Here is an 11,635-nt window from a genome sequence, read left to right on the forward strand (position 1 = left end):
ATTTGACGCTGCGGACGGAAAGCCCGGCGGAAATCCATTTATAATCTACCCAATTCTGACGGGAGTGTCGAGTCAGCCAGGCTCGGGAGGCGAGAAGCGCCAAACGAGGAGTCAGCGACGGAAAGAGCGGTCTCGATCAGTAAAGAGACGAAGTTGGACTGGCGTAGACCGGGAGGGGTTCGAAAGGTCACAAGAAGGCGACCTGTTGTTGGCGAAAATACGTCGCGAAGCGATCAACGACGTAGGAAAGGCGGTTGTGGGGCAGTCTATCGGAAAAAGGACTGTTGTATCGCCGATGGGTAGAGGGGGTTATCCGAGGAAGAAGATTCGTTAGTGTTGCCGCTCAAGCTGAGGCGGTCGGTCATGCGTTTGGGGCACAGCGTGCCGATGGCGGGGCACCTGGGCCGCAGGAAGACGAACAGGCAAATCACGGTAAGGTTCTACTAGCCGGGACAGAGAAAGGATGAAGCGGAGTTCTGCAAATGTTGTCCGGAGTGTCAACGCTCGGCGTCCAAAAGAAAGAAGGACAAGGCTGAGCTGATTTCACCTCTTGTGGTAGGGGAGCCATTCCGACGCGTTGCGATGGACATTGTCGGTCCTTTGCCCCGTACGAAATCGGAAAACAGGTACATCTTGGTGATGAGCGATTATGCTACAAGTTGGCCGGAAGCAGTGACGCTAAAGGCTATCGATGCGGAAACGGTGGCGAAGAAAATGGTGCGAAACTTAAAATTGTCTCAGTCTTGTCGAAATCGCCTCGTGAATTAAGTATTAAACTATTATTAGTTTTGTGCAATTTTTTCGGCAAGACGAACTTTCTTTGGCGTCTCTCGCAAAAGAAATTCAAAAGAAGCGTTTCCTTCATGCGACTAAAGTATTCTAGTTTTGTAACCAATTATTTTCTATCTGGCGAAATACGCTCATTTTTAACAAAAATCTGCTTCATTTTGTGCAATTTTTTCCCCGAGCTGGTAAGCTACACTTGCAAACTGGTTTCTAAACAGCACTTTCTAATCTCTCCAGAGTGCAACTAGACGGCTTAAAGCATGGAAAAACAAAAATCAGAAAACGGGCGCTCAAAAATTAATTACAAGCGAAAAGTGCAGGCGGTCTTCAAAAGAAGCATTAGAAGGCCATTAAATAATCTGTATGTACACCTCCGTCGACCGTAATTCTTCTACTATAGCTAGACTAGTTGCACACGCAGGAAACAACAAAATCCGAGAAGTTACTGACGTCATCATTAACTGGCACTGTTCTAGTGACCTGCAACTCCTGGTTTTCTATGGCCAATGAAAAAACGGTCATCTCACCTTTTTATAACTGCCCATTCTTTAAGGACGCGTGTCGCTATCATTTGGCAGTGAGAGTTAGGTAATTCGTTTCGTATTGAGCTAGAACAAGCGGCGCCAAGAGATCGAAGCTATTTTCGCGAATACGACGTATTTCGAGATCGGAGAAAGTGCGATAGCAACAAGAACGTTAGAAATGTATAATGCAATCGCTAAATAGACTCAAGCGCCTTTCGTTTCGTTTTCACGCTTTTGCGTGAAAAACTGGCGCATGCGCAAGCAGTGTATACCAGGTCCTCTCTCTGGTGGGAGGGGCCTGGGTACGAGGCTAACAATACCGGTAAGACAAGATTCGTGGCGACGTGTTGTGTAATGTTTCGCTTTTGAAGACGCTACGCCGACATGCGACGCTTTATCGGCGATTTCGCAGCAAGAAGAAACTCTTACCTCAAGGCAGAAGGTGGGTAAGTAGGTTTGTAGACGCTCTATCCGGCGGTGAAGGTGTGCTGTTTGTGTGGGCTTTGGGAACGAAGTTGCAGCCGAGTATATGTTTCTCAAGATGGTGGCGACATCGCAGTTTGCGGCGATAACGACTACAAATTAACCCAGGAAGCAAATGCTCGAGTCTGTCAAAACAAAGCCTGATGTAATCATTGCAATGCCCGTTCTACGCCAGACCCTCGCTCTTCGAAAAAATGCGCAGAAAATAATCATTATTGATTGTACTCTTTACCGTCGACAAATGCGCACGCTCATAAAATCACTCCCCCTTAAATAGTCTATTCCATCAGCCGCTCTTCTTTTCTCAAAGAAGTGGCTGAATCCTTTCCATCTTTGTACAAGTTCGTTGCTCGTTGCTGTTTCCTCCCGCCAGGACTTTGCTTCCAACAGAAAATGAATATCAAGTGCATTCTATCAGAAGAGGGCGTCCAACAAGGTGATCCTTTGGGGCGTTTTCTTTTTGCGCTTGCTCTGCAACCTTGCTTGCGAGTGGCTGCTGAGGAGTGCTCCAAAGGTTTAGTCGTTAGCTACCTTGATGACGCAGTTATTGAGAAATTTCTGTCAGCTCCTACCATTGACACCACCCCGAGCGAGCGATTCCTTGGAGGCCACCACATCTTCCGTGCAAGCGAAGCACTCGGCAATATTCGCCCTCTGATGTGTAAGTCAGTTGCTCCATTTCCAGCCATGACAACACTGTGTGATGACTGTCGGGGCAATTCGACCTCTATGGAGGCGCAATTTCGTCGACGTTTGTGACAGCAACCCTTGATGAATATGGATGTGTTCCGCGATGTAAACGTAGCCACTGAGCAAAAGGCTATTTGCTTTAGCCATAAGTCGGAACCTAACTCATTTGCTTTCGCACGCGGCCGTAAATGACCCGAAACGCTTGTTCTGATTTCGTTGAACTAACAAATCAAACCTGTCGAAAACGCTAGTAAATCGTGTCGGTTCTGAGGACGTCTTAAATGCGCCTAGTTTTTCGAAGTACTATACGGAAACTGGTCGCGAGCGCGTGGCAATCCAGGCTCACAAAAGGTCGGAGTTTCCAATTCCCTTTCTATCCCTGGTTACAGCGCTCCTCTCCACCACAAAATGGTTGAGTAGGAGCTGCCTCTGGCATTGAAACGATTGATTCAATAAGAAACGCCGCATACCATCTGAATATTTCTAGAAAATAACTAAATAGATCTGGTCGACATATTTGCAGTAAATAACAACTCGCTGGCAGCTGATCCGTTTCTCTTTGAGTTGTGTTACAAGAGATTGAACACTTCGGCGATATCATTGCCTATTCTCCTTAGAATATACGGACTTTAGATAGATCAGGAGTGCGAATGGCTTCCCTTCCATCCCACATACACGTATTAGCTTAGCGCGGAACAAGCGAGTGATTGTTGCAGTAAGAGCATCGGAACACGACCAAACAATGCTCTAATTTCTCCAACTGATGCACATCACGGTGGAAAAGCCTCTTTTCTCCTTGTCGACTCGCCCGTAAAAGAAAGCCAATTTACGTAAGTACAGCAGAGCACGCAGTGGAATAATCACCATTCTAACACCGTGTGTGCTTCGTCGGCAACGACAGCTATCACCTGACTTTGGACGCTTGGTAGTTGAAGAAAAAACGCCACTCGTCCTTTTGAAGAAACTTATCGGGGCTTCCATAAACGAGTGGACAGGCACCTCGCACTATCTTCTCGTCATCTCGCACTATCTTCTCGTCATCGGCCTGCGTAGTATAGGCTTCGAAGGGTGACGACTTGGTCGTGCATTAGAGCTTTCAAGGGACTGATGACGATGATATTGACAGTCTCATGGCCTCGGAGGACCTTGTTCCCAAAACCCGTGGGGAAGCCGGCGAATACATCGCTGCCGCAATAAAGTATACACGACCGCTGCTCATCTTTCAGGCGTTTATACAATCGAGCGCAAAGTGCTCGAAACGCCGCATCCATGGCGAAGTGAAGCTAAGAGACCCGCACGCTATACGCCTACATTAATTTGATAATGCGATTACGAATGCTTTTCGCTGATTGTGCACTCACTCAGCTCTGGCGTGATTGGCCAATTACGGTCAAAGGAACCGACGCGTTGTACAAAGTTGCGCAGACCCTCTCCGCAAGTAACGCGCACGGGGAGGGTCTGGGTTTCAGAGGCTAGCTCGGCTGCGGCTATAGCCTCTACTCTAGCCCTCTGACGCGTGACCACGACACACGCAAAGTCCTTCTTCTTTACGAGGTCGTCCAGATCTCTGACGTCTTTTCCGAACAGGAACGCTGCCTAAATTTATCTCCACTAGTCCCTCCACAACGTTAGCTCTCCACATGAACTTTCCCCTCCGCCATTGGGTACGTCTTCTCGTCCCCATGTGCACATATATATTTTTCGATTGTTTCGTTGCGCCTGACGCTTTCCTCTGAAAACAAGAGTTCGTGACGTGCCAGTGTAATCGTTACGGGCACTCCTCCCACGTTGCCCGCTTTTTCGAAACACGTAATCGGCCTTGTTCCTTTGCTTTTACTGTCGCTGTCACCGACGTAAAGTCCGCTTCCTGTTTCTCGTTTAGCCGCGTCCAACGTGTTTTTCTTCGACTGGCAATGCTGCGATATGCGATATGTGGCCTTCCTTTTCCACATAACCAGCACGTCACGTCGTATTTGGTCTTTGTTGTTTTTCTTCCTTATTCTCGCCGCTGGCCTTGTTTTCAGAGGATCCGTCTCTGATTTCGCCTTTGGGCGTATCACTTTTCGCCTCTCGCTTGTCGCCATGCATACTCCCCCTCATTAGTAGTAACCTTTCTCGCGCATGCCATATTATCCGATGGGTCGCACGCTTCCTTCGTTGCTTTGGGTTTCGTTTCTCGATCGCGAATCTGCGTCGCTGGTCGCATAAGCGACAGCACTTGTTTGAAAACGACCTTCTCAAGCAAATCCTCTTTGGACAACGCCGCGCAGTTTTTCTATTTGATCGCCAAGTCTCGTGCGCGCAGTCCCAACCCCGCGAAAGTCTCCCCCGGCTTCTTTCTTACTTGACAGAACCGTTCCCGGTATGCTTCTTCGTCGATGTCGCAGCGTTTCAAAATCGCTGCCTTCAGCGCGTCGTAATTCGTGACATGGACCGTTTCCATATTCGCATAGGCGTCCTTCGCCTTTTCCGTGAGTACGGCCGCCAACCGAACCGCCCACGCGACAGCGATTCGAACGATGTGAGGTACCTTTCGATGTCTTCGTCGTCCAGTAACGGCGCGATTTTCAGATGCTTTACCCGTTGTTTCGGAGGGAGCGTTTCCTTTAACGACTGTGACATTTCCTGTAGCTGTTTCTCTCGCCGTTCCGCTGCCTCCGCTTCACGTCGACGCTCCTCGAGTAAGCGCTCCCATTTGCATTCCCGCCTTTCGAGCTGCTCGAGTTGTTGCCTACGTTCGTTCTCCGCTTGTCGTTCATCTTGCCTCCCGTGTTGCGAGTTTTGTCTACAGCCTTCTCTCGACGCGTTTTGTCGCCGGGTGCGTTTTCATCGCGATCCATTTGCGTTTCTCTTACCTTCGCTCTCTTTTGCATGCGGCTTGCCTACTGTTGAAATTCGGCAGTAGTATCCCACTCCTGTCGCAACAATGTGATGGTCGGGGGTGCGAACACACAACTGGTTGGTCCTGAGTACCGTGTCAAAGAACAACCTGTATTGCCCCACAACACGTTATGAGGGCCCTTGTCCCCACCCATAAGGTAAGACATACCATGCATTCCTTATAACAAGTAATAGAATGTTAGGGTCCAACCCCGACGTACAGTGTGTCCGGTAATTATTTGCGGTGATTCGCTCTCAGGTGATTTGCACCAGTCGGCTTTTTGGAAGGTTTTCTCGAAAACTAAGCCACGCCGCTCGGCTATAAAGCTACGGGCCTTGAATGTACAAAGGTTTAAACTTAGTCAGGCGAGGGCGCGCAGGGCGTCGTTCTTCCGGGAGAGTGAAGTTTTGTCCGGGATTTACCCTAGCGTAACCGTAGCCACCTAGCCTCGCAAGCCAGGCGCTACGCGCGTGACCTGGTGGGCGTAACAACCGCTCACGTCGCGTAGGGCCTGGACGCACTGGTATCACGTGTCTTACCCGATAGTACATGTGACCTTCATTCGGCCACGCCTTGCCCTACGTATTTTCGACGTGAATTACCGAGCGATTCACGACACACAAAAAGCTTTTGGTCGGTACATCAGTACTACTGTACCACACGGAAAATACCGTACCACACGGGGAATACTGTACCACACGGGGAATAGACGTTATTCCTGTCTACGAAAGAAGCCTCTTTGTTGGTCATGAGGCAATCGAACTTCAAGTTCGATTGGCTCATGACCATCTTGGCTTTGGGAGACTCAACGATCTCGTAGACAGGGATATAATGTAACAGCCTGCCGCGAACTAAATCTAGTAAAGAGGCAAAGAACAGGAGATATACCGACCAAAAGCTTTTTGTGTGTCGTAAATCGCTCGGTAATTCACGTCGAAGCAACGCTCTACGTAGGGCGAGGCGTGGCCGAATGAGGGTCACATGTACTATAGGGTAAGACACGTGATACCAGTGCGTCCAGGCCCTTCTCCTTCCCGGGTTTATCCGGGATCAGAGGAGAAGGGCCTGGCTTGCGAGGCTAGTAGCAACCCCAATGTCTCTTCCTTTGTCTTCCAGAACGAGTCCGTTGAAGGTTCTTGTGCAGGAAGTCGTCGAAAACGGTAAAACTACTCTCTTTTCACGCTTACTTCGTAAACAGGAAAACTTCTGTCTAAGACGCTCCGCTTGACCGATTTCGTTGCTTTCTTCGGTAGCGGAAAGCGAAAAGACGGCAGATTTTGTACAGAAGCACTCAGCAGGACCCAAAAACGATAGAGCATGCGCGACCTAAAATGACGTCACAAGAGACTCTGGCCAACCAATAAACCGAAAAGCATTCTGTGAAATGTTTAGGTCTGGGGTAAGGCCTACAGGCTTCGGGTAAGCTTCGCTCGAAGCCTAACACACGCGCAAACGTATAAACTTTGTCTGCGCAACTTGCCACGAAAAACGAAGAGGGGGCCATTTGAGATAATGGGCAGAGAAGCCGCAGATCCGACGTTCGCTAATTAGTTACGGTCCTCTGCGTCGATGCGAAAGGCGTGAACACATATTCGTATGTAGCACAAAGCTTACCTTTTTGTAAACATTCGGTTTCGCGCTTCAGCTGAGGGATTTGGCGCGTAGGAAGCGTTTTCGCGCATTTTTTTCCGCGCCTCCGATCTCTTCGCATCTCCTATGGACAGCTCAAACGAGTGCATTTTCGCGTTGAAGGAAGGTTACACTACCCGATCTAGGACATCCAGAGGATTGGCCTGCCACGGAAGAGTCCGTTTGTACACAGGAAAGGATGCGCGTCAGAGAGGCTTCGCCCACGATGTTTCGCTTTGCTATCGCCACAGCAGCAGGCAGTCCGACGAATCGCTTCGCTGCGCGGCCGTTTTTAGTAATAGCGAGTGTGCTGGTCGTCTTCGCCCTTGTCCACAACGCTTGAACGAAGTCTTGGACGATCTCAGCGATGCCTTATCGGCCTATTTGTGCAAAAAGCACAGCGAGGACATCGAATCTATGCCCGACGTTCTGAATCACCCGCGTTACACCCCCCGCCAAAACGTGCTGTACAGGTAGGGGTCGTAGCACCGGCGAGGAACCCAGCTCAGGTGAGCCGAAAAGCGACATCCTATCAGCAATTCAAAAGAGATGAGTCTAGCCAGAGGAACGCGCCCATCCCTTACCCAATTTGCTTGAAGCGGAACTCCTGCGGGCAAAAGAAGAGCTGACCGTCGCGCGTGGCAGGATACAGGAATTGGAAGTAGAAAATCAGCAACTCCGTGATGAATTAGCAAGAATGAAGTCTCAAAGTAAGGAGTACAATAATATATAATTTTTATCATATAAATAACGTGACTTACAGAGTCGTTCCCGGAGCTATTCAGTGACTTTCAGACTGCACTCTATAGGCATCTTAGCGCCCATAAAAGCAGGCTTTATAATCCCACCGCAATGAGGAACTTTTGCGAGGAGATTGCTCCGGGATTGTTCGATCAGCTAGAAAAAGCCATTACCAGCAATTACCCTGAAAGTGACAAAAGAGCAAACCTTCGTCAAATACACGTCGTCAGTGAACTCCATAGACTGGCCTACTTCAGTAACCAGGTAAATATAATTCTGTAAACAAAAGTAAATTATTGTACATATGTACTTTAGAAAAACACCTCTTTTGTGAACGATGTCGGTCTGCACCTTTCAATGTCAGGGTGCTCTGAAGCAGCCCTAGAATGCGGTCGCGTCCTCGGATTCAGCGGACACCCAGACACCATTCGACACTTCAGAAAAAACCTAGGAAAAGACAATATTCAATTTGTCAATACCTATGTTGACGAGGCAGTGAAAAAGAAAAGGCCAGCTTAATTAAATATTTATTTATCTAAATAATTACAAAAATATTGTATTTTCTGTAGATTGGGAATACTAATAATCGATGATTTTCATTCCATTCACACAATTCAAAGACCAACTTCATCAGAGACGTCTACTGCCATTCACATGGCAACAGTCCTCATCGACGTTCACGACACGATTCCTTCGATGCCTCTTCCCGATCAGTCAATACATTATTGGCCCACGGCAAATGCGTGTCCTGGAGAAATAAATACAGGCAGAATTATTGATCACTTCATTTGCCTTTTTCCAAAATTCTTCTCTGAGACGTACTTTACGTCTTTGCCTGATTCATTTCATCTTCTTGATACAACCAATTTGCAAGAGTCTCTAGAAAGTCTTAGGTAAAATATTTTTACTTTTATTTTAAACATGACTAAATGCTTTACCTTTACAGATGCTATTCAACACCAAATCAGCGAGACTTCGATCTCTTGAAAACTTCGAGGTTGCTGAATGAGGATGAGCAGCCGCTGAGGTCGATGAAGGATTACGACACTGCCATAAAAAATACGATCAAACTTCATCCGACTCTAAAAGAATATTTGCGATTGTCTGTTCTTCCTTCTTTGGGAGACTATCTTACTTTTTATTATCAGAAAAAACTTATAGCCCAGGTAAAGTAAAATTCTGTACCATTTAGTGAATTCTAATACCGTCTTCCCCAGTGCAACGACAGAAGCCATTACATGCATGCACTGCTGCCAATGTTGGGGCCCTTCCACATTTACCTCAATGCTCTTGAGAATCTTATGAGCTTGTATCATTTCTTTTTTTCCGGTAAGACTGTCTAATTTCCTTTGACTAGGTATGCACACCTATTTTTCTGTTAGACCTCTACAAAACTCTGTTCGGAGATAAGAAAATCCTACCCAAGAAACCCCACCATATGAGAACAACAACATTGCTCTCAGCTGTTGTTGGGGGATGGCTTAAAATACGAAAGGACATACTGCAATTATTCGGGCTCTGCAAGAACGCCGAATTCCTTCTGCTTCGGCATTTTTTGGATACACTTGCACCATTGATATTTTTCTTCTACTCCGCCATACACAGGGGAAGTGTGTATGGATTATGGGAGGAATCAATGGTGCAATTGGCAGTGATGTTCATCCTACAGAAGCGACACCATTACAATAAGGCAATGCTGTCAACAATCAGTGACTGCCTGCATCACGAGGCTGTTATTCCGCAGTGGAAAACGACGTTCAGCTCCTACATGAACGTTTTTACGGAGAAGAAAGTCGAAGTCTTTCATTCCCTCCTCAGAATGCAGTGCCCATCATGGTCAAATTCTGCACAGATCGCAGAATTTGCTCATGTGCTTAGCGCCAAAAAGTTCGATAGCGAGTTCTCGCAAAACTTCTTGGCCGCTCGTCTTCGAAAGGGGGTAAAGCACAACGTCACTTTGTTAGCGGGGAAAACAGCAGAATACCTAGTTCGAAAATTTAGAACTCTGTATGAGAACAGCGAGGACGTGCGTGAAATTCGGGGCAGATCAAGGACCTCCCGAACGTACCGACTTAACGTACTGACCGGAGAAGTCGACCAAAAGTGTATGCCTCTTGCCTATTCGACAGAAAGGCCACCGTCGCAAGAGGTGCTGTGCGATAGCGAATCCTGTGCAGAAAGCACTGCAATCAATGCCGTCTTGCTAAGCTGTGGACATTGCTTTCACATCTCTTGTCTTCGCCAGTCTTCTACCTGCCCAATATGCGAACCGTTTATTATTGATCGGATAAAGGCTTTATGCTCTACCTTCAATAAAAATTTGAGAACCGAAAGGATCCACGAAGAAGAAGACGAAGAATCCGAAAACATAGAAGAAGACAATGAAGACGAGTTGGACGAAGAGACAAACGAATATTACGGAACGAGTGAATTTCAACAGCATCTCCTCGGCCAAATCCTCCAGCTACCTCGATCAGTGAAACTTCCCAAATTCATTTCTGAAAAACAGAGGAAAGAAGCCGAACCAGATGTCTCTCAGCGATACAACATCGTGAGATTCTCAAGGTTTCACGTAAGCCGATAAATATTTTGCTAAAGTTCCTTTCAAACCAATTTGATTTGCTTAGTGAACGTCGAAAAATGCACAACCGTGCAGGAAGAAGGCACCAAAACATTTTGCAAAGATTTTCTTGGCATTGCATCTAAAAATACAAAGTGAGTCAAAAGGTTCCGCCAAAAACGGCACTTTCGTACAAGCCATAGAAACAGCACAAAGTAGAAGTACAAGGTCTTTACATAGAGAAACAAACGTCCATGCTTCCCATTTTCTGTAATCACTCGGTAGACGACACGACGATCGCAAACTTCGCCTTCGTTCAGAGAAGGCCTTGGACTCTAAAAAGCGCCGAAAGGCAAGATATCACTGCAAAGAGACCGATTTTGGTACCGTAAAAGCCAAGAAGAACACTGGAGCGAAGATATTGAGCATAGAAAGGAAGCCTGTTGCTTAGCAGCACGCGCATGCTCAATCGTTATTGGGTCTTGCTGAAGCACTCCCAAGCATTAGCGTGCGCTATACTTCACTAATTACGTAAGACGCACATCAAAGAGACTCTCCCACTTGTTATCGAATTAGAGATTGAACGTGCCTCATTACTGCAGCTTGAGGTAATCAAATTAATTAATTAATTGTATAGAGCAGAGACGAGAATTTTCTTGTTTTATTCAAACTCCGCCGCTAAAATCTGGCGGTCTTCGGTATCAAGGGTGTCTCCGGTATCATCTTCGTCGCCACTTTTGTCCGTCAAATCATATTCGTCAGCTTCTTCGTTTTCCATGTCGCTTACTTCAAAGTCCACGATGAACTGATCTACGGCCTCTTCAAGTAAGCGATCTTACTTCCAGAATTCGTCTTCTTCCATCATTGTCGTCTTAGGGTATGTCGTCACTTTCTATGTCTTCGCGCTCTTCGATGTCCTCAAACTCTGCACTAAAATATGAAGCATCGTCATCGTCATCGGCCAAGTCTTCGACAGTGGGGCACGCAACGTCCTCATTTTCCCATTCCCATGCAACTGTATCATCGTCGAATTGCAAGGGCTCCGCGAATGATGTCATGACTATTGTTTCTGTCTATAATAGAAGTTCCAGTTGTAAATGCCTATTCTACCACCTATCAGTAGCATTTTTTGTCTTACATTGATGTCAAAGCTGCTGTAGGGAATGATAACTTGAGGCCAAGATGCTAAGCGGATTTTAGCACTATTAACGAGACAGTCAAGTGAAGGCCCAGGTTCGTTATCTTCCCTATGACAGATGCTCGACAACGGTGAAGATCGACGGTGAGAACAGGGAAGCATGGAACGACGTAAGGAATGCCCTCGTAGACACCGAGTACAGT

This window comes from Oscarella lobularis, chromosome 17 (assembly GCF_947507565.1).
Source record: "Oscarella lobularis chromosome 17, ooOscLobu1.1, whole genome shotgun sequence".
Classification (NCBI taxonomy): domain Eukaryota; kingdom Metazoa; phylum Porifera; class Homoscleromorpha; order Homosclerophorida; family Oscarellidae; genus Oscarella; species Oscarella lobularis.